At 44.3% G+C, this 21,916-nt stretch overlaps 7 non-coding genes across 7 annotated transcripts; all 7 read right to left on the reverse strand.

Annotated features, from left to right (window-relative positions):
- Nucleotides 1–1,929: 1,929 nt before the first annotated feature.
- Nucleotides 1,930–2,002, reverse strand: TRNAF-GAA (transfer RNA phenylalanine (anticodon GAA)). The gene has a single exon. It is a non-coding gene; the product is annotated as a tRNA-Phe (tRNA).
- Nucleotides 2,003–2,252: 250 nt separating this feature from the next.
- TRNAF-GAA (transfer RNA phenylalanine (anticodon GAA)) lies at nt 2,253–2,325 on the reverse strand. The gene has a single exon. It is a non-coding gene; the product is annotated as a tRNA-Phe (tRNA).
- An 894-nt stretch (nt 2,326–3,219) lies between these two features.
- Nucleotides 3,220–3,292, reverse strand: TRNAL-UAA (transfer RNA leucine (anticodon UAA)). Its single transcript has one exon. It is a non-coding gene; the product is annotated as a tRNA-Leu (tRNA).
- A 7,446-nt stretch (nt 3,293–10,738) lies between these two features.
- On the reverse strand, nt 10,739–10,811 carry TRNAF-GAA (transfer RNA phenylalanine (anticodon GAA)). The gene has a single exon. It is a non-coding gene; the product is annotated as a tRNA-Phe (tRNA).
- A 1,217-nt stretch (nt 10,812–12,028) lies between these two features.
- On the reverse strand, nt 12,029–12,101 carry TRNAF-GAA (transfer RNA phenylalanine (anticodon GAA)). Its single transcript has one exon. It is a non-coding gene; the product is annotated as a tRNA-Phe (tRNA).
- Nucleotides 12,102–16,862: 4,761 nt separating this feature from the next.
- On the reverse strand, nt 16,863–16,935 carry TRNAF-GAA (transfer RNA phenylalanine (anticodon GAA)). The gene has a single exon. It is a non-coding gene; the product is annotated as a tRNA-Phe (tRNA).
- A 3,470-nt stretch (nt 16,936–20,405) lies between these two features.
- Nucleotides 20,406–20,478, reverse strand: TRNAF-GAA (transfer RNA phenylalanine (anticodon GAA)). The gene has a single exon. It is a non-coding gene; the product is annotated as a tRNA-Phe (tRNA).
- Between the last annotated feature and the right edge of the window lie 1,438 nt (nt 20,479–21,916).

A 21,916-nucleotide genomic window follows, 5' to 3' on the forward strand; every position in this document is an offset into this window, starting at 1 on the left:
GAAACCCTGGATCGAGCCAAGGACATTTAGATGTTCAGTTTACGCTCTCCCAACTGAGCTATTTCAGCAGACGGGAGAAGAGTGACAGCGGGATCTAACAGTTCTTGCGTTTCGGTAAAACATCTTTATGAGAGCTGTTGCACATTATTACATGTTTTTAACGCTGTTCTGGTTCTTTTGCAACGCCTACTGCCGCGATGCAATCTGAATAAGCATTTCTTCATCAAGCATGTGTGTTCACCTACGTAACCGTTTCACTCGTTAGAATTTTTGCAAAATACTTGTATGCCGACAGATTTAACAAATCGTGCTTTGGACGCCGAAACCCTGGATCGAGCCAAGGACCTTTAGATGTTCAGTTTACGCTCTCCCAACTGAGCTATTTCAGCAGACGGGAGAAGAGTGACAGCGGGATCTAACAGTTCTTGCGCTTCGGTAAAACCGCTTTATTAGAGCTGTTGCACATTATTACATGTCTTTAACGCTGTTATGGTTCTTTTGCAACGCCTAGTGCCGCGATGCAATCTGAATAAGCATTTCTTTTTCAAGCACGTGTGTTCACCTGCGTAACCGTTTCACTCGTTAGAATTATTGCGAAATACTTGTATACCGAAAGATTTAACAAAAAAGTGGTTTGGACGCTGAAACCCGGGATTGAGCCAAGGACCTTTAGATGTTCAGTTTAACGCTCTCCCAACTGCGCTGTTTCGGCAGACGGGAGAAGAGTGACAGCAGGATTTAAGAGTTCTTGCGTTCCGGTAAAACCGCTTTATTAGAGCTGTCGCACATTATTACGTGTATTTCACGCTGTTCCGGTTCTTTTGCAATGCCTACTCCCGCGATGCAATCTGAATCAGCATTTCTTTTTCAAGCATGTGTGTTCACCTGCGTAACCGTTTCACTCCTCAGAATTGATGCAAAATACTTGTATACCGACAGATTTACCAAAAAATTGCTTTGGACGCAGAAACCCGGGATCGAGCCAAGGACCTTTAGATGTTCAGTTTAACGCTCTCCCAACTGCGCTATTTCGGCAGACGGGAGAAGAGTGACAGCGGGATTTAAGAGTTCTTGCGTTTCGGTAAAACCGCTTTATTAGAGCTGTTGCACATTATTACGTGTATTTCTCGCTGTTCTGGTTCTTTTTCAATGCCTACTTCCGCGATGCAATCTGAATCAGCATTCCTTTATCAAGCATGTGTGTTCACCTGCGTAACCGTTTCACTCGTTAGAATTATTGCAAAATACTTCTATACCGACAGATTTAACAAATCGTGCTTTGGACGACGAAACCCGGGATCGAGCCAAGGACCTTTATATGTTCAGATTAACGCTCTCCCAACTGAGCTATTTCAGGAGACGGGCCAAGAGTGACAGCGGGATCTAGCAGTTCTTGCGCTTCGGTAAAACTGCTTTATTAGAGCTGTTGCAGATTACTACATGTCTTTCACGCTGTTACGGTTCTTTTGCAACGCCTACTGTCGCGATGCAATCTGAATCAGCATTTCTTTATCAAGCAGGTGTGTTCACCTGCGTAACCGTTTCACTCGTTAGAATTATTGCGAAACACTTGTATACCGAGAGATTTAAAAAAAAAGTGCTTTGGACGCTGAAACCCGCGATAGAGCCAAGGACCTTTAGATGTTCAGTTTTACGCTCTCCTACTGAGCTATTTCAGCAGAGGGGAGAAGAGTGACAGCGGGATCTAGCAGTTCTTGCGCTTCGGGAAAACTGCTTTATTAGATCTGTTGCACATTACTACATTTCTTTCACGCTGTTCCGGGTCTTTTGCAACGCCTACTGTCGCGATGCAATCTGAATCAGCATTCCTTTATCAAGCAGGTGTGTTCACCTGCGTAACCGTTTCACTCGTTAGAAGTATTGCAAAATACTTGTATACCGAGAGATTTAACAAAAAATTGCTTTGGACGCTGAAACCCGGGATCGAGCCAAGGACCTTTAGATGTTCAGTTTAACGCTCTCCCAACTGAGCTATTTCAGCAGACGGGAGAAGAGTGACAGCGGGATCTAGCAGTTCTTGCGCATCTGTAAAACTGCTTTATTAGAGCTGTTGCACATTACTACATGTCTTTCACGCTGTTCCGGTTTTTTTGCAATGCCTACTCCCGCGATGCAATCTGAATCAGCATTTCTTTATCAAGCATGTGTGTTCACCTGCGTAACCGTTTCACTCGTTAGAAGTATTGCAAAATACTTGTATACCGAGAGATTTAACAAAAAATTGCTTTGGACGCTGAAACCCGGGATCGAGCCAAGGACCTTTAGATGTTCAGTTTAACGCTCTCCCAACTGAGCTATTTCAGCAGACGGGAGAAGTGTGACAGCGAGATCTAGCAGTTCTTGCGCTTCGGTAAAACTGCTTTATTAGAGCTGTTGCATCTTAATACGTGTCTTTCACACTGTTCCGGTTTTTTTGCAACGCCTACTGCCGCGATTCAATCTGATTCAGCATTTCTTTATCAAGCATGTGTGTTCACCTGCGTAACTGTTTAACTCGTTAGAATCCTTGCAAAATACTTGTATACCGACAGATTTAACAAAAAAGTGCTTTGGACGCTGAAACCCGGGATCGAGCCAAGGACCTTTAGATGTTCAGATTAACGCTCTCCTACTGAGCTATTTCAGCAGACGGGAGAAGAGTGACAGCGGGATCTCGCAGTTCTTGCGCTTCGGTAAAACTGCTTTATTAGATCTGTTGCACATTACTACATGTTTTCACGCTGTTCCGGGTCTTTTACAACGCCTACTGTCGCGATGCAATCTGAATCAGCATTTCTTTATCAAGCAGGTGTGTTCAGCTGCGTAATCGTTTCACTCGTTAGAATTCTTGCAAAATACTTGTATACCGACAGATTTAACAAAAAAGTGCTTTGGATGCTGAAACCCGGGATCGAGCCAAGGACCTTTATATGTTCAGATTAACGCTCTCCCAACTGAGCTATTTCAGCAGACGGGAGAAGAGTGACAGCGGGATCTAGCAGTTCTTGCGCTTCGGTAAAACTGCTTTATTAGAGCTGTTGCACATTACTACATGTCTTTCACGTTGTTCCGATTTTTTTGCAATGCCTACTCCCGCGATGCAATCTGAATCAGCATTTCTTTATCAAGCATGTGTGTTCACCTGCGTAACCGTTTCACTCGTTAGAAGTATTGCAAAATACTTGTATACCGAGAGATTTAACAAAAAATTGCTCTGGACGCCGAAGCCCGGGATCGAGCCAAGGACCTTTAGATCTTAAGTCTAACGCTCTCCCAACTGCGCTATTTCGGCAGACGGGAGAAGAGTGACAGCGGGATTTAAGAGTTCTTGCGTTTCGGTAAAACCGCTTTATTAGAGCTGTTGCACATTATTACGTGTATTTCACGCTGTTCTGGTTCTTTTGCAATGCCTACTCCCGCGATGCAATCTGAGTCAGCATTTCTTTATCAAACATGTGTGTTCACCTGCGTAACCGTTTCACTCGTTAAAAGTATTGAAAAATACTTGTATATCGAAAGATTTAACAAAAAAATGCTCTGGACGCCGAAACCCGGGATCGAGCCAAGGACCTTCAGATTTTCAGTCTAACTCTCTCTGAACTGAGCTATTTCAGCATACGGGAGAAGAGTGAAAGGGGCATTTAACAGTTCTTGCGTTTCGGTAAAACTGCTTTATTAGGGCTGTTGCACATTACTACATGTCTTTCACGCTGTTCCGGTTTTTTTGCAACGCCTACTGCCGCGATTCAATCTGATTCAGCATTTTTTATCAAGCATGTGTGTTCACCTGCGTAACTGTTTAACTCGTCAGAATTCTTGCAAAATACTTGTATACCGACAGATTTAACAAATCGTGCTTTGGACGACTAAACCCGGGATCGAGCCAAGGACCTTTATATGTTCAGAATAACGCTCTCCCAACAGAGCTATTTCAGCAGACGGGAGAAGAGTGACAGCGGGATCTAGCAGTTCTTGCGCTTCGGTAAAACTGCTTTATTAGAGCTGTTGCACATTACTACATGTCTTTCACGCTGTTCCGGTTCTTTTGCAACGCCTACTGTCGCGATGCAATCTGAATCAGCATTTCTTTATCAAGCAGGTGTGTTCACCTGCGTAACCGTTTCACTCGTTAGAATTCTTGCAAAATACTTGTATACCGACAGATTTAACAAAAAAGTGCTTTAGACGCAAAAACCCGGGATCGAGCCAAGGACCTTTAGATGTTCAGTTGAACGCTCTCCCAACTGAGCTATTTCAGCAGACGGGAGAAGAGTGACAGCGGGATCTAGCAGTTCTTGCGCTTCGGTAAAACTGCTTTATTAAAGCTGTTGCATATTAATACGTGTCTTTCACGCTGTTCCGGTTTTTTTGCAACGCCTACTGCCGGGATTCAATCTGATTCAGCATTTCTTTATCAAGCATGTATGTTCACCTGCGTAACTGTTTGACTCGTTAGAATTCTTGCAAAATACTTGTATACCGACAGATTCAACAAATCGTGCTTTGGACGACGAAACCCGGGATCGAGCCAAGGACCTTATATGTTCAGATTAACGCTCTCCCAACTGAGCTATTTCAGCAGACGGGAGAAGAGTGACAGCGGGATCTAGCAGTTCTTGCGCTTCGGTAAAACTGCTTTATTAGAGCTCTTGCACATTACTACATGTCTTTCACGCTGTTCCGGTTATTTTGCAACGCCTACTGTTGCGATGCAATCTGAATCAGCATTTCTTTTTCAAGCACGTGTGTTCACCTGCGTAACCGTTTCACTCGTTAGAATTATTGCGAAATACTTGTATACCGAAAGATTTAACAAAAAAGTGCTTTGGACGCTGAAACCCGGGATTGAGCCACGGACCTTTAGATGTTCAGTTTAACGCTCTCCCAACTGCGCTGTTTCGGCAGACGGGAGAAGAGTGACAGCAGGATTTAAGAGTTCTTGCGTTCCGGTAAAACCGCTTTATTAGAGCTGTCGCACATTATTACGTGTATTTCACGCTGTTCCGGTTCTTTTGCAATGCCTACTCCCGCGATGCAATCTGAATCAGCATTTCTTTTTCAAGCATGTGTGTTCACCTGCGTAACCGTTTCACTCCTCAGAATTGATGCAAAATACTTGTATACCGACAGATTTACCAAAAAATTGCTTTGGACGCAGAAACCCGGGATCGAGCCAAGGACCTTTAGATGTTCAGTTTAACGCTCTCCCAACTGCGCTATTTCGGCAGACGGGAGAAGAGTGACAGCGGGATTTAAGAGTTCTTGCGTTTCGGTAAAACCGCTTTATTAGAGCTGTTGCACATTATTACGTGTATTTCACGCTGTTCTGGTTCTTTTTCAATGCCTACTTCCGCGATGCAATCTGAATCAGCATTCCTTTATCAAGCATGTGTGTTCACCTGCGTAACCGTTTCACTCGTTAGAATTATTGCAAAATACTTCTATACCGACAGATTTAACAAATCGTGCTTTGGACGACGAAACCCGGGATCGAGCCAAGGACCTTTATATGTTCAGATTAACGCTCTCCCAACTGAGCTATTTCAGGAGACGGGCCAAGAGTGACAGCGGGATCTAGCAGTTCTTGCGCTTCGGTAAAACTGCTTTATTAGAGCTTGTTGCAGATTACTACATGTCTTTCACGCTGTTCCGGTTCTTTTGCAACGCCTACTGTCGCGATGCAATCTGAATCAGCATTTCTTTATCAAGCAGGTGTGTTCACCTGCGTAACCGTTTCACTCGTTAGAATTCTTGCAAAATACTTGTATACCGACAGATTTAACAAAAAAGTGCTTTAGACGCAAAAACCCGGGATCGAGCCAAGGACCTTTATATGTTCAGATTAACGCTCTCCCAACTGAGCTATTTCAGGAGACGGGCCAAGAGTGACAGCGGGATCTAGCAGTTCTTGCGCTTCGGTAAAACTGCTTTATTAGAGCTGTTGCAGATTACTACATGTCTTTCACGCTGTTCCGGTTCTTTTGCAACGCCTACTGTCGCGAAGCAATCTGAATTAGCATTTCTTTATCAAGCAGGTGTGTTCACCTGCGTAACCGTTTCACTCGTTAGAATTATTGCGAAACACTTGTATACCGAGAGATTTAAAAAAAAAGTGCTTTGGACGCTGAAACCCGCGATAGAGCCAAGGACCTTTAGATGTTCAGTTTTACGCTCTCCTACTGAGCTATTTCAGCAGAGGGGAGAAGAGTGACAGCGGGATCTAGCAGTTCTTGCGCTTCGGGAAAACTGCTTTATTAGATCTGTTGCACATTACTACATTTCTTTCACGCTGTTCCGGGTCTTTTTCAACGCCTACTGTCGCGATGCAATCTGAATCAGCATTCCTTTATCAAGCAGGTGTGTTCACCTGCGTAACCGTTTCACTCGTTTGAAGTATTGCAAAATACTTGTATACCGAGAGATTTAACAAAAGATTGCTTTGGACGATGAAACCCGGGATCGAGCCAAGGACCTTTAGATGTTCAGTTTAACGCTCTCCCAACTGAGCTATTTCAGCAGACGGGAGAAGTGTGACAGCGAGATCTAGCAGTTCTTGCGCTTCGGTAAAACTGCTTTATTAGAGCTGTTGCACATTACTACATGTCTTTCACGCTGTTCCGGTTCTTTTGCAACGCCTACTGTTGCGATGCAATCTGAATCAGCATTTCTTTTTCAAGCACGTGTGTTCACCTGCGTAACCGCTTCACTCGTTAGAATTATTGCGAAATACTTGTATACCGACAGATTTAACAAATCGTGCTTTGGACGACGATACCCGGGATCGAGCCAAGGACCTTATATGTTCAGATTAACGCTCTCCCAACTGAGCTATTTCAGCAGACGGGAGAAGAGTGACAGCGGGATCTAGCAGTTTTTGCGCTTCGGTAAAACTGCTTTATTAGAGCTGTTGCACATTACTACATGTCTTTCACGCTGTTCCGGTTCTTTTGCAACGCCTGCTGTTGCGATGCAATCTGAATCAGCATTTCTTTTTCAAGCACGTGTGTTCACCTGCGTAACCGTTTCACTCGTTAGAATACTTGTATACCGAAAGATTTAACAAAAAAGTGCTTTGGACGCTGAAACCCGGGATCGAGCCAAGGACCTTTAGATGTTCAGTTTAACGCTCTCCCAACTGCGCTGTTTCGGCAGACGGGAGAAGAGTGACAGCAGGATTTAAGAGTTCTTGCGTTCCGGTAAAACCGCTTTATTAGAGCTGTCGCACATTAATACGTGTATTTCACGATGTTCCGGTTCTTTTGGAATGCTTACTCCCGCGATGCAATCTGAGTCAGCATTTCTTTATCAAACATGTGTGTTCACCTACGTAACCGTTTCACTCGTTAGAAGTATTGAAAAATACTTGTATATCGAAAGATTTAACAAAAAAAATGCTCTGGACGCCGAAACCCGGGATCGAGCCAAGGACCTTCAGATTTTCAGTCTAACTCTCTCTGAACTGAGCTATTTCGGCATACGGGAGAAGAGTGAAAGCGGCATTTAACAGTTCTTGCGTTTCGGTAAAACTGCTTTATTAGGGCTGTTGCACATTACTACATGTCTTTCACGCTGTTCCGGTTTTTTTGCAACGCCTACTGCCGCGATTCAATCTGATTCAGCATTTCTTTATCAAGCATGTGTGTTCACCTGCGTAACTGTTTAACTCGTCAGAATTCTTGCAAAATACTTGTATAGCGACAGATTTAACAAATCGTGCTTTGGACGACTAAACCCGGGATCGAGCCAAGGACCTTTATATGTTCAGATTAACGCTCTCCCAACAGAGCTATTTCAGCAGACGGGAGAAGAGTGACAGCGGGATCTAGCAGTTCTTGCGCTTCGGTAAAACTGCTTTATTAGAGCTGTTGCACATTACTGCATGTCTTTCACGCTGTTCCGGTTTTTTTGCAACGCCTACTGTCGCGATGCAATCTGAATCAGCATTTCTTTATCAAGCAGGTGTGTTCACCTGCGTAACCGTTTCACTCGTTAGAATTCTTGCAAAATACTTGTATACCGACAGATTTAACAAAAAAGTGCTTTAGACGCAAAAACCCGGGATCGAGCCAAGGACCTTTAGATGTTCAGTTAAACGCTCTCCCAACTGAGCTATTTCATATAGAACTTCTAGGCGCGTAAAACTTCAGACAACTAACACAAGAGACGAGGACGAGCGCAGTCTTTCAACTGATTTATTACTACTACGACACACATATATATGTTAGAAAGAAGATAAGATCACTTGCTTAAGCAAAAAAACAACACACAAAATCAAAAGGCGAAAAAAGAGAGACTGCAAAACACCACGTGCTCACCCTGGACCCTCACGTGCCAAATTTAAAAACGCCAATTCTTTTCCAGATAATGCTATCGATGGTTTGCTGATACAGCTGCCTCGAGCAATTGCTGCAGCTTCAATCACAAGTCTTGTGCCTTCATTAGGGTGGGACGCGAGAACCCTTGTCTTTTCGAACAAAGGCTGGCATCCACATTCGGAACAATGAGCGGCCAAAAAACCGTCCCGTCCTGCATTTCTTACTTTCTGACAATGTTCTTGAAGTCTTACATTGAGGCACCTGCCTGACTGACCAACGTACTCAAGTCCACAAGACAAAGGTACGCCATAAACAATCCCTGTTGCACACTCAACAAACTTCTTTCGGTGCTTAATTTTGCAGCTACTCGCGGTGGTTCCTACGGGGCTTGTTTGGACAGATAATTTTGACAATTTATTCGGTGCGGAAAAAACCACTGACACGCCCGCTCTCTGGCCTATTTTCTTGAGTTTATGCGAGATACCATGTAGATACGGTATTACCGCCACCCTCTTGGGAGTTGCTTCTTGTAAAACGTCCCCATCGTTACCGGCCCTTGATTGTCTGCGCAGCTTCTCACACACAGAAACTAGCAACGAACCGGGATAGCCCGCTGCCTCTAGACGGAGAATCTGCCTGTCGAAACTTCGCTGGACTGAGTGGAAGCAAGATTTTGTTAAAGCGTTATATAAACATGCCTTTGCAATTCCACGCTTCACCAGTTTGCTGTGAGAAGACGCGTACGGCAAAAGGGGTTTCTTCCCCCGTGGCTCATACGTCCAACACACGTGCCCAGCTGAAAATGTTCAGCTGGGCACGTGTGTTGGACGTATGAGCCACGGGGGAAGAAACCCCTTTTGCCGTACGCGTCTTCTCACAGCAAACTGGTGAAGCGTGGAATTGCAAAGGCATGTTTATATAACGCTTTAACAAAATCTTGCTTCCACTCAGTCCAGCGAAGTTTCGACAGGCAGATTCTCCGTCTAGAGGCAGCGGGCTATCCCGGTTCGTTGCTAGTTTCTGTGTGTGAGAAGCTGCGCAGACAATCAAGGGCCGGTAACGATGGGGACGTTTTACAAGAAGCAACTCCCAAGAGGGTGGCGGTAATACCGTATCTACATGGTATCTCGCATAAACTCAAGAAAATAGGCCAGAGAGCGGGCGTGTCAGTGGTTTTTTCCGCACCGAATAAATTGTCAAAATTATCTGTCCAAACAAGCCCCGTAGGAACCACCGCGAGTAGCTGCAAAATTAAGCACCGAAAGAAGTTTGTTGAGTGTGCAACAGGGATTGTTTATGGCGTACCTTTGTCTTGTGGACTTGAGTACGTTGGTCAGTCAGGCAGGTGCCTCAATGTAAGACTTCAAGAACATTGTCAGAAAGTAAGAAATGCAGGACGGGACGGTTTTTTGGCCGCTCATTGTTCCGAATGTGGATGCCAGCCTTTGTTCGAAAAGACAAGGGTTCTCGCGTCCCACCCTAATGAAGGCACAAGACTTGTGATTGAAGCTGCAGCAATTGCTCGAGGCAGCTGTATCAGCAAACCATCGATAGCATTATCTGGAAAAGAATTGGCGTTTTTAAATTTGGCACGTGAGGGTCCAGGGTGAGCACGTGGTGTTTTGCAGTCTCTCTTTTTTCGCCTTTTGATTTTGTGTGTTGTTTTTTTGCTTAAGCAAGTGATCTTATCTTCTTTCTAACATATATATGTGTGTCGTAGTAGTAATAAATCAGTTGAAAGACTGCGCTCGTCCTCGTCTCTTGTGTTAGTTGTCTGAAGTTTTACGCGCCTAGAAGTTCTATATGGATTACCAACTAGCCCAATCCCACACTTTACTTGAGCTATTTCAGCAGACGGGAGAAGAGTGACAGCGGGATCTAGCAGTTCTTGCGCTTCGGTAAAACTGCTTTATAAGAGCTGTTGCATATTAATACGTGTCTTTCACGCTGTTCCGGTTTTTTTGCAACGCCTACTGCCGCGATTCAATCTGATTCAGCATTTCTTTATCAAGCATGTATGTTCACCTGCGTAACTGTTTAACTCGTTATAATTCTTGCAAAATACTTGTATACCGACAGATTCAACAAATCGTGCTTTGGACGACGAAACCCGGGATCGAGCCAAGGACCTTATATGTTCAGATTAACGCTCTCCCAACTGAGCTATTTCAGCAGACGGGAGAAGAGTGACAGCGGGATCTAGCAGTTCTTGCGCTTCGGTAAAACTGCTTTATTAGAGCTGTTGCACATTACTACATGTCTTTCACGCTGTTCCGGTTCTTTTGCAACGCCTACTGTTGCGATGCAATCTGAATCAGCATTTCTTTTTCAAGCACGTGTGTTCACCTGCGTAACCGCTTCACTCGTTAGAATTATTGCGAAATACTTGTATACCGAAAGATTTAACAAAAAAGTGCTTTGGACGCTGAAACCCGGGATCGAGCCAAGGACCTTTAGATGTTCAGTTAAACGCTCTCCCAACTGAGCTATTTCAGCAGACGGGAGAAGAGTGACAGCGGGATCTAGCAGTTCTTGCGCTTCGGTAAAACTGCTTTATAAGAGCTTTTGCATATTAATACGTGTCTTTCACGCTGTTCCGGTTTTTTTGCAACGCCTACTGCCGCGATTCAATCTGATTCAGCATTTCTTTATCAAGCATGTATGTTCACCTGCGTAACTGTTTAACTCGTTAGAATCCTTGCAAAATACTTGTATACCGACAGATTCAACAAATCGTGCTTTGGACGACGAAACCCGGGATCGAGCCAAGGACCTTATATGTTCAGATTAACGCTCTCCCAACTGAGCTATTTCAGCAGACGGGAGAAGAGTGACAGCGGGATCTAGCAGTTCTTGCGCTTCGGTAAAACTGCTTTATTAGAGCTGTTGCACATTACTACATGTCTTTCACGCTGTTCCGGTTCTTTTGCAACGCCTACTGTTGCGATGCAATCTGAATCAGCATTTCTTTTTCAAGCACGTGTGTTCACCTGCGTAACCGCTTCACTCGTTAGAATTATTGCGAAATACTTGTATACCGAAAGATTTAACAAAAAAGTGCCTTGGACGCTGAAACCCGGGATCGAGCCAAGGACCTTTAGATGTTCAGTTTAACGCTCTCCCAACTGCGCTGTTTCGGCAGACGGGAGAAGAGTGACAGCAGGATTTAAGAGTTCTTGCGTTCCGGTAAAACCGCTATATTAGAGCTGTCGCACATTATTACGTGTATTTCACGCTGTTCCGGTTCTTTTGCAATGCCTACTCCCGCGATGCAATCTGAATCAGCATTTCTTTTTCAAGCATGTGTGTTCACCTGCGTAACCGTTTCACTCCTCAGAATTGATGCAAAATACTTGTATACCGACAGATTTACCAAAAAAGTGCTTTGGACGCTGAAACCCGGGATCGAGCCAAGGACCTTTAGATGTTCAGTTTAACGCTCTCCCAACTGCGCTGTTTCGGCAGACGGGAGAAGAGTGACAGCGGGATTTAAGAGTTCTTGCGTTTCGGTAAAACCGCTTTATTAGAGCTGTTGCACATTATTACGTGTATTTCACGCTGTTCTGGTTCTTTTGCAATGCCTACTCCCGCGATGCAATCTGAATCAGCATTTCTTTATCAAGCATGTGTGTTCACCTGCGTAACCGTTTCACTCGTTAGAAGTATTGCAAAATACTTGTATACCGAGAGATTTAACAAAAAATTGCTCTGGACGCCGAAACCGGGGATCGAGCCAAGGACCTTTAGATTTTCAGTCTAACGCTCTCCCAACTGCGCTATTTCGGCAGACGGGAGAAGAGTGACAGCGGAATTTAAGAGTTCTTGCGTTTCGGTAAAACCGCTTTATTAGAGCTGTTGCACATTATTACGTGTATTTCACGCTTTTCTGGTTCTTTTGCAATGCCTACTCCCGCGATGCAACCTGAGTCAGCATTTCTTTATCAAGCATGTGTGTTGACCTGCGTAACCGTTTCACTCGTTAGAAGTATTGAAAAATACTTGTGTATCAAAAGATTTAACAAAAAATGCTCTGGACGCCGAAACCCGGGATCGAGCCAAGGACCTTCAGATTTTCAGTCTAACTCTCTCTGAACTGAGCTATTTCGGCATACGGGAGAAGAGTGAAAGCGGCATTTAACAGTTCTTGCGTTCCGGTAAAATTGCTTTGTTAGGGCTGTTGCACATTACTACATGTCTTTCACGCTGTTCTGGTTCTTTTTCAATGCCTACTTCCGCGATGCAATCTGAATCAGCATTCCTTTATCAAGCATGTGTGTTCACCTGCGTAACCGTTTCACTCGTTAGAATTATTGCAAAATACTTGTATACCGACAGATTTAACAAATCGTGCTTTGGACGACGAAACCCGGGATCGAGCCAAGGACCTTTATATGTTCAGATTAACGCTCTCCCAACTGAGCTATTTCAGGAGAGGGGCCAAGAGTGACAGCGGGATCTAGCAGTTCTTGCGCTTCGGTAAAACTGCTTTATTAGATCTGTTGCACATTACTACATGTCTTTCACGCTGTTCCGGGTCTTTTGCAACGCCTACTGTCGCGATGCAATCTGAATCAGCATTCCTTTATCAAGCAGGTGTGTTCACCTGCGTAATCGTTTCACTCGTTAGAATTCTTGCCAAATACTTGTACACCGACAGATGTAACAAAAATGTGCTTTGGACGCTGAAACCCGGGATCGAGCCAAGGACCTTTATATGTTCAGATTAACGCTCTCCCAACTGAGCTATTTTAGCAGACGGGAGAAGAGTGACAGCGGCATCTAGCAGTTCTTGCGCATCGGTAAAACTGCTTTATTAGAGCTGTTGCACATTACTACATGTCTTTCACGCTGTTCCGGTTTTTTTTGCAATGCCTACTCCCGCGATGCAATCTGAATCAGCATTTCTTTATCAAGCATGTGTGTTCACCTGCGTAACCGTTTCACTCGTTAGAAGTATTGCAAAATACTTGTATACCGAGAGATTTAACAAAAAATTGCTTTGGACGCTGAAACCCGGGATCAAGCCAAGGACCTTTATATGTTCGGTTTAACGCTCTCCCAACTGAGCTATTTCAGCAGACGGGAGAAGAGTGACAGCGGGATCTAGCAGTTCTTGCGCTTCGGTAAAACTGCTTTATTAGAGCTGTTGCATCTTAATACGTGTCTTTCCCGCTGTTCCGGTTTTTTTGCAACGCCTACTGCCGCGATTCAATCTGATTCAGCATTTCTTTATCAAGCATGTGTGTTCACCTGCGTAACTGTTTAACTCGTTAGAATTCTTGCAAAATACTTGTATACCGACAGATTTAACAAATCATGCTTTGGACGACGATACCCGGATCGAGCCAAGGACCTTATATGTTCAGATTAACGCTCTCCCAACTGAGCTATTTCAGCAGACGGGAGAAGAGTGAAGCGGGATCTAGCAGTTTTTGCGCTTCGGTAAAACTGCTTTATTAGAGCTGTTGCACATTACTACATGTCTTTCACGCTGTTCCGGTTCTTTTGCAACGCCTACTGTTGCGATGCAATCTGAATCAGCATTTCTTTTTTAAGCACCTGTGTTCACTTGCGTAACCGTTTCACTCGTTAGAATTATTGCGAAATACTTGTATATCGAAAGATTTAACAAAAAAGTGCTTTGGACGCTGAAACCCGGGATCGAGCCAAGGACCTTTAGATGTTCAGTTTAACGCTCTCCCAACTGCGCTGTTTCGGCAGACGGGAGAAGAGTGACAGCAGAATTTAAGAGTTCTTGCGTTCCGGTAAAACCGCTTTATTAGAGCTGTCGCACATTAATACGTGTATTTCACGCTGTTCCGGTTCTTTTGCAATGCCTACTCCCGCGATGCAATCTGAATCAGCATTTCTTTATCAAGCATGTGTGTTCACCTGCGTAACCGTTTCACTCCTCAGAATTGATGCAAAATACTTGTATACCGACAGATTTACCAAAAAATTGCTTTGGACGCAGAAACCCGGGATCGAGCCAAGGACCTTTAGATGTTCAGTTTAACGCTCTCCCAACTGCGCTATTTCGGCAGACGGGAGAAGAGTGACAGCGGGATTTAAGAGTTCTTGCGTTTCGGTAAAACTGCTTTATTAGAGCTGTAGCACATTACTACATGTCTTTCACGCTGTTCCGGTTCTTTTGCAACGCCTACTGTCGCGATGCAATCTGAATCAGCATTTCTTTATCAAGCAGGTGTGTTCACCTGCGTAACCGGTTCACTCGTTAGAATTCTTGCAAAATACTTGTATACCGACAGATTCAACAAATCGTGCTTTGGACGACGAAACCCGGGATCGAGCCAAGGACCTTATATGTTCAGAATAACGCTCTCCCAACTGAGCTATTTCAGCAGACGGGAGAAGAGTGACAGCGGGATCTAGCAGTTCTTGCGCTTTGGTAAAACTGCTTTATTAGAGCTGTTGCACATTACTACGTGTCTTTCACGCTGTTCCGGTTCTTTTGCAACGCCTACTGTCGCGATGCAATCTGAATCAGCATTTCTTTATCAAGCAGGTGTGTTCACCTGCGTAACCGTTTCACTCGTTAGAATTCTTGCAAAATACTTGTATACCGACAGATTTAACAAAAAAGTGCTTTAGACGCAAAAACCCGGGATCGAGCCAAGGACCTTTAGATGTTCAGTTGAACGCTCTCCCAACTGAGCTATTTCAGCAGACGGGAGAAGAGTGACAGCGGGATCTAGCAGTTCTTGCGCTTCGGTAAAACTGCTTTATTAAAGCTGTTGCATATTAATACGTGTCTTTCACGCTGTTCCGGTTTTTTTGCAATGCCTACTGCCGGGATTCAATCTGATTCAGCATTTCTTTATCAAGCATGTATGTTCACCTGCGTAACTGTTTGACTCGTTAGAATTCTTGCAAAATACTTGTATACCGACAGATTCAACAAATCGTGCTTTGGACGACGAAACCCGGGATCGAGCCAAGGACCTTATATGTTCAGATTAACGCTCTCCCAACTGAGCTATTTCAGCAGACGGGAGAAGACTGACAGCGGGATCTAGCAGTTCTTGCGCTTCGGTAAAACTGCTTTATTAGAGCTCTTGCACATTACTACATGTCTTTCACGCTGTTCCGGTTATTTTGCAACGCCTACTGTTGCGATGCAATCTGAATCAGCATTTCTTTTTCAAGCACGTGTGTTCACCTGCGTAACCGTTTCACTCGTTAGAATTATTGCGAAATACTTGTATACCGAAAGATTTAACAAAAAAGTGCTTTGGACGCTGAAACCCGGGATTGAGCCAAGGACCTTTAGATGTTCAGTTTAACGCTCTCCCAACTGCGCTGTTTCGGCAGACGGGAGAAGAGTGACAGCAGGATTTAAGAGTTCTTGCGTTCCGGTAAAACCGCTTTATTAGAGCTGTCGCACATTATTACGTGTATTTCACGCTGTTCCGGTTCTTTTGCAATGCCTACTCCCGCGATGCAATCTGAATCAGTATTTCTTTTTCAAGCATGTGTGTTCACCTGCGTAACCGTTTCACTCCTCAGAATTGATGCAAGATACTTGTATACCGACAGATTTACCAAAAAATTGCTTTGGACGCAGAAACCCGGGATCGAGCCAAGGACCTTTAGATGTTCAGTTTAACGCTCTCCCAACTGCGCTATTTCGGCAGACGGGAGAAGAGTGACAGCGGGATTTAAGAGTTCTTGCGTTTCGGTAAAACCGCTTTATTAGAGCTGTTGCACATTATTACGTGTATTTCACGCTGTTCTGGTTCTTTTTCAATGCCTACTTCCGCGATGCAATCTGAATCAGCATTCCTTTATCAAGCATGTGTGTTCACCTGCGTAACCGTTTCACTCGTTAGAATTATTGCAAAATACTTCTATACCGACAGATTTAACAAATCGTGCTTTGGACGACGAAACCCGGGATCGAGCCAAGGACCTTTATATGTTCAGATTAACGCTCTCCCAACTGAGCTATTTCAGGAGACGGGCCAAGAGTGACAGCGGGATCTAGCAGTTCTTGCGCTTCGGTAAAACTGCTTTATTAGAGCTGTTGCAGATTACTACATGTCTTTCACGCTGTTCCGGTTCTTTTGCAACGCCTACTGTCGCGATGCAATCTGAATCAGCATTTCTTTATCAAGCAGGTGTGTTCACCTGCGTAACCGTTTCACTCGTTAGAATTATTGCGAAACACTTGTATACCGAGAGATTTAAAAAAAAAGTGCTTTGGACGCTGAAACCCGCGATAGAGCCAAGGACCTTTAGATGTTCAGTTTTACGCTCTCCTACTGAGCTATTTCAGCAGAGGGGAGAAGAGTGACAGCGGGATCTAGCAGTTCTTGCGCTTCGGGAAAACTGCTTTATTAGATCTGTTGCACATTACTACATTTCTTTCACGCTGTTCCGGGTCTTTTGCAACGCCTACTGTCGCGATGCAATCTGAATCAGCATTCCTTTATCAAGCAGGTGTGTTCACCTGCGTAACCGTTTCACTCGTTAGAAGTATTGCAAAATACTTGTATACCGAGAGATTTAACAAAAAATTGCTTTGGACGCTGAAACCCGGGATCGAGCCAAGGACCTTTAGATGTTCAGTTTAACGCTCTCCCAACTGAGCTATTTCAGCAGACGGGAGAAGAGTGACAGCGGGATCTAGCAGTTCTTGCGCATCGGTAAAACTGCTTTATTAGAGCTGTTGCATCTTAATACGTGTCTTTCCCGCTGTTCCGGTTTTTTTGCAACGCCTACTGCCGCGATTCAATCTGATTCAGCATTTCTTTATCAAGCATGTGTGTTCACCTGCGTAACTGTTTAACTCGTTAGAATTCTTGCAAAATACTTGTATACCGACAGATTTAACAAATCATGCTTTGGACGACGATACCCGGATCGAGCCAAGGACCTTATATGTTCAGATTAACGCTCTCCCAACTGAGCTATTTCAGCAGACGGGAGAAGAGTGAAGCGGGATCTAGCAGTTTTTGCGCTTCGGTAAAACTGCTTTATTAGAGCTGTTGCACATTACTACATGTCTTTCACGCTGTTCCGGTTCTTTTGCAACGCCTACTGTTGCGATGCAATCTGAATCAGCATTTCTTTTTTAAGCACCTGTGTTCACTTGCGTAACCGTTTCACTCGTTAGAATTATTGCGAAATACTTGTATATCGAAAGATTTAACAAAAAAGTGCTTTGGACGCTGAAACCCGGGATCGAGCCAAGGACCTTTAGATGTTCAGTTTAACGCTCTCCCAACTGCGCTGTTTCGGCAGACGGGAGAAGAGTGACAGCAGAATTTAAGAGTTCTTGCGTTCCAGTAAAACCGCTTTATTAGAGCTGTCGCACATTAATACGTGTATTTCACGCTGTTCCGGTTCTTTTGCAATGCCTACTCCCGCGATGCAATCTGAATCAGCATTTCTTTATCAAGCATGTGTGTTCACCTGCGTAACCGTTTCACTCCTCAGAATTGATGCAAAATACTTGTATACCGACAGATTTACCAAAAAATTGCTTTGGACGCAGAAACCCGGGATCGAGCCAAGGACCTTTAGATGTTCAGTTTAACGCTCTCCCAACTGCGCTATTTCGGCAGACGGGAGAAGAGTGACAGCGGGATTTAAGAGTTCTTGCGTTTCGGTAAAACTGCTTTATTAGAGCTGTAGCACATTACTACATGTCTTTCACGCTGTTCCGGTTCTTTTGCAACGCCTACTGTCGCGATGCAATCTGAATCAGCATTTCTTTATCAAGCAGGTGTGTTCACCTGCGTAACCGTTTCACTCGTTAGAATTCTTGCAAAATACTTGTATACCGACAGATTCAACAAATCGTGCTTTGGACGACGAAACCCGGGATCGAGCCAAGGACCTTATATGTTCAGAATAACGCTCTCCCAACTGAGCTATTTCAGCAGACGGGAGAAGAGTGACAGCGGGATCTAGCAGTTCTTGCGCTTTGGTAAAACTGCTTTATTAGAGCTGTTGCACATTACTACATGTCTTTCACGCTGTTCCGGTTCTTTTGCAACGCCTACTGTCGCGATGCAATCTGAATCAGCATTTCTTTATCAAGCAGGTGTGTTCACCTGCGTAACCGTTTCACTCGTTAGAATTCTTGCAAAATACTTGTATACCGACAGATTTAACAAAAAAGTGCTTTAGACGCAAAAACCCGGGATCGAGCCAAGGACCTTTAGATGTTCAGTTGAACGCTCTCCCAACTGAGCTATTTCAGCAGACGGGAGAAGAGTGACAGCGGGATCTAGCAGTTCTTGCGCTTCGGTAAAACTGCTTTATTAAAGCTGTTGCATATTAATACGTGTCTTTCACGCTGTTCCGGTTTTTTTGCAATGCCTACTGCCGGGATTCAATCTGATTCAGCATTTCTTTATCAAGCATGTATGTTCACCTGCGTAACTGTTTGACTCGTTAGAATTCTTGCAAAATACTTGTATACCGACAGATTCAACAAATCGTGCTTTGGACGACGAAACCCGGGATCGAGCAAAGGACCTTATATGTTCAGATTAACGCTCTCCCAACTGAGCTATTTCAGCAGACGGGAGAAGACTGACAGCGGGATCTAGCAGTTCTTGCGCTTCGGTAAAACTGCTTTATTAGAGCTCTTGCACATTACTACATGTCTTTCACGCTGTTCCGGTTATTTTGCAACGCCTACTGTTGCGATGCAATCTGAATCAGCATTTCTTTTTCAAGCACGTGTGTTCACCTGCGTAACCGTTTCACTCGTTAGAATTATTGCGAAATACTTGTATACCGAAAGATTTAACAAAAAAGTGCTTTGGACGCTGAAACCCGGGATTGAGCCAAGGACCTTTAGATGTTCAGTTTAACGCTCTCCCAACTGCGCTGTTTCGGCAGACGGGAGAAGAGTGACAGCAGGATTTAAGAGTTCTTGCGTTCCGGTAAAACCGCTTTATTAGAGCTGTCGCACATTATTACGTGTATTTCACGCTGTTCCGGTTCTTTTGCAATGCCTACTCCCGCGATGCAATCTGAATCAGTATTTCTTTTTCAAGCATGTGTGTTCACCTGCGTAACCGTTTCACTCCTCAGAATTGATGCAAGATACTTGTATACCGACAGATTTACCAAAAAATTGCTTTGGACGCAGAAACCCGGGATCGAGCCAAGGACCTTTAGATGTTCAGTTTAACGCTCTCCCAACTGCGCTATTTCGGCAGACGGGAGAAGAGTGACAGCGGGATTTAAGAGTTCTTGCGTTTCGGTAAAACCGCTTTATTAGAGCTGTTGCACATTATTACGTGTATTTCACGCTGTTCTGGTTCTTTTTCAATGCCTACTTCCGCGATGCAATCTGAATCAGCATTCCTTTATCAAGCATGTGTGTTCACCTGCGTAACCGTTTCACTCGTTAGAATTATTGCAAAATACTTCTATACCGACAGATTTAACAAATCGTGCTTTGGACGACGAAACCCGGGATCGAGCCAAGGACCTTTATATGTTCAGATTAACGCTCTCCCAACTGAGCTATTTCAGGAGACGGGCCAAGAGTGACAGCGGGATCTAGCAGTTCTTGCGCTTCGGTAAAACTGCTTTATTAGAGCTGTTGCAGATTACTACATGTCTTTCACGCTGTTCCGGTTCTTTTGCAACGCCTACTGTCGCGATGCAATCTGAATCAGCATTTCTTTATCAAGCAGGTGTGTTCACCTGCGTAACCGTTTCACTCGTTAGAATTATTGCGAAACACTTGTATACCGAGAGATTTAAAAAAAAAGTGCTTTGGACGCTGAAACCCGCGATAGAGCCAAGGACCTTTAGATGTTCAGTTTTACGCTCTCCTACTGAGCTATTTCAGCAGAGGGGAGAAGAGTGACAGCGGGATCTAGCAGTTCTTGCGCTTCGGGAAAACTGCTTTATTAGATCTGTTGCACATTACTACATTTCTTTCACGCTGTTCCGGGTCTTTTGCAACGCCTACTGTCGCGATGCAATCTGAATCAGCATTCCTTTATCAAGCAGGTGTGTTCACCTGCGTAACCGTTTCACTCGTTAGAAGTATTGCAAAATACTTGTATACCGAGAGATTTAACAAAAAATTGCTTTGGACGCTGAAACCCGGGATCGAGCCAAGGACCTTTAGATGTTCAGTTTAACGCTCTCCCAACTGAGCTATTTCAGCAGACGGGAGAAGAGTGACAGCGGGATCTAGCAGTTCTTGCGCATCGGTAAAACTGCTTTATTAGAGCTGTTGCATCTTAATACGTGTCTTTCCCGCTGTTCCGGTTTTTTTGCAACGCCTACTGCCGCGATTCAATCTGATTCAGCATTTCTTTATCAAGCATGTGTGTTCACCTGCGTAACTGTTTAACTCGTTAGAATTCTTGCAAAATACTTGTATACCGACAGATTTAACAAATCATGCTTTGGACGACGATACCCGGATCGAGCCAAGGACCTTATATGTTCAGATTAACGCTCTCCCAACTGAGCTATTTCAGCAGACGGGAGAAGAGTGAAGCGGGATCTAGCAGTTTTTGCGCTTCGGTAAAACTGCTTTATTAGAGCTGTTGCACATTACTACATGTCTTTCACGCTGTTCCGGTTCTTTTGCAACGCCTACTGTTGCGATGCAATCTGAATCAGCATTTCTTTTTTAAGCACCTGTGTTCACTTGCGTAACCGTTTCACTCGTTAGAATTATTGCGAAATACTTGTATATCGAAAGATTTAACAAAAAAGTGCTTTGGACGCAGAAACCCGGGATCGAGCCAAGGACCTTTAGATGTTCAGTTTAACGCTCTCCCAACTGCGCTGTTTCGGCAGACGGGAGAAGAGTGACAGCAGAATTTAAGAGTTCTTGCGTTCCGGTAAAACCGCTTTATTAGAGCTGTCGCACATTAATACGTGTATTTCACGCTGTTCCGGTTCTTTTGCAATGCCTACTCCCGCGATGCAATCTGAATCAGCATTTCTTTATCAAGCATGTGTGTTCACCTGCGTAACCGTTTCACTCCTCAGAATTGATGCAAAATACTTGTATACCGACAGATTTACCAAAAAATTGCTTTGGACGCAGAAACCCGGGATCGAGCCAAGGACCTTTAGATGTTCAGTTTAACGCTCTCCCAACTGCGCTATTTCGGCAGACGGGAGAAGAGTGACAGCGGGATTTAAGAGTTCTTGCGTTTCGGTAAAACTGCTTTATTAGAGCTGTAGCACATTACTACATGTCTTTCACGCTGTTCCGGTTCTTTTGCAACGCCTACTGTCGCGATGCAATCTGAATCAGCATTTCTTTATCAAGCAGGTGTGTTCACCTGCGTAACCGTTTCACTCGTTAGAATTCTTGCAAAATACTTGTATACCGACAGATTCAACAAATCGTGTTTTGGACGACGAAACCCGGGATCGAGCCAAGGACCTTATATGTTCAGAATAACGCTCTCCCAACTGAGCTATTTCAGCAGACGGGAGAAGAGTGACAGCGGGATCTAGCAGTTCTTGCGCTTTGGTAAAACTGCTTTATTAGAGCTGTTGCACATTACTACATGTCTTTCACGCTGTTCCGGTTCTTTTGCAACGCCTACTGTCGCGATGCAATCTGAATCAGCATTTCT

This window comes from Rhipicephalus microplus, chromosome X, assembly GCF_043290135.1.
Source record: "Rhipicephalus microplus isolate Deutch F79 chromosome X, USDA_Rmic, whole genome shotgun sequence".
In the NCBI taxonomy this organism is placed as follows: Eukaryota; Metazoa; Arthropoda; class Arachnida; order Ixodida; family Ixodidae; genus Rhipicephalus; species Rhipicephalus microplus.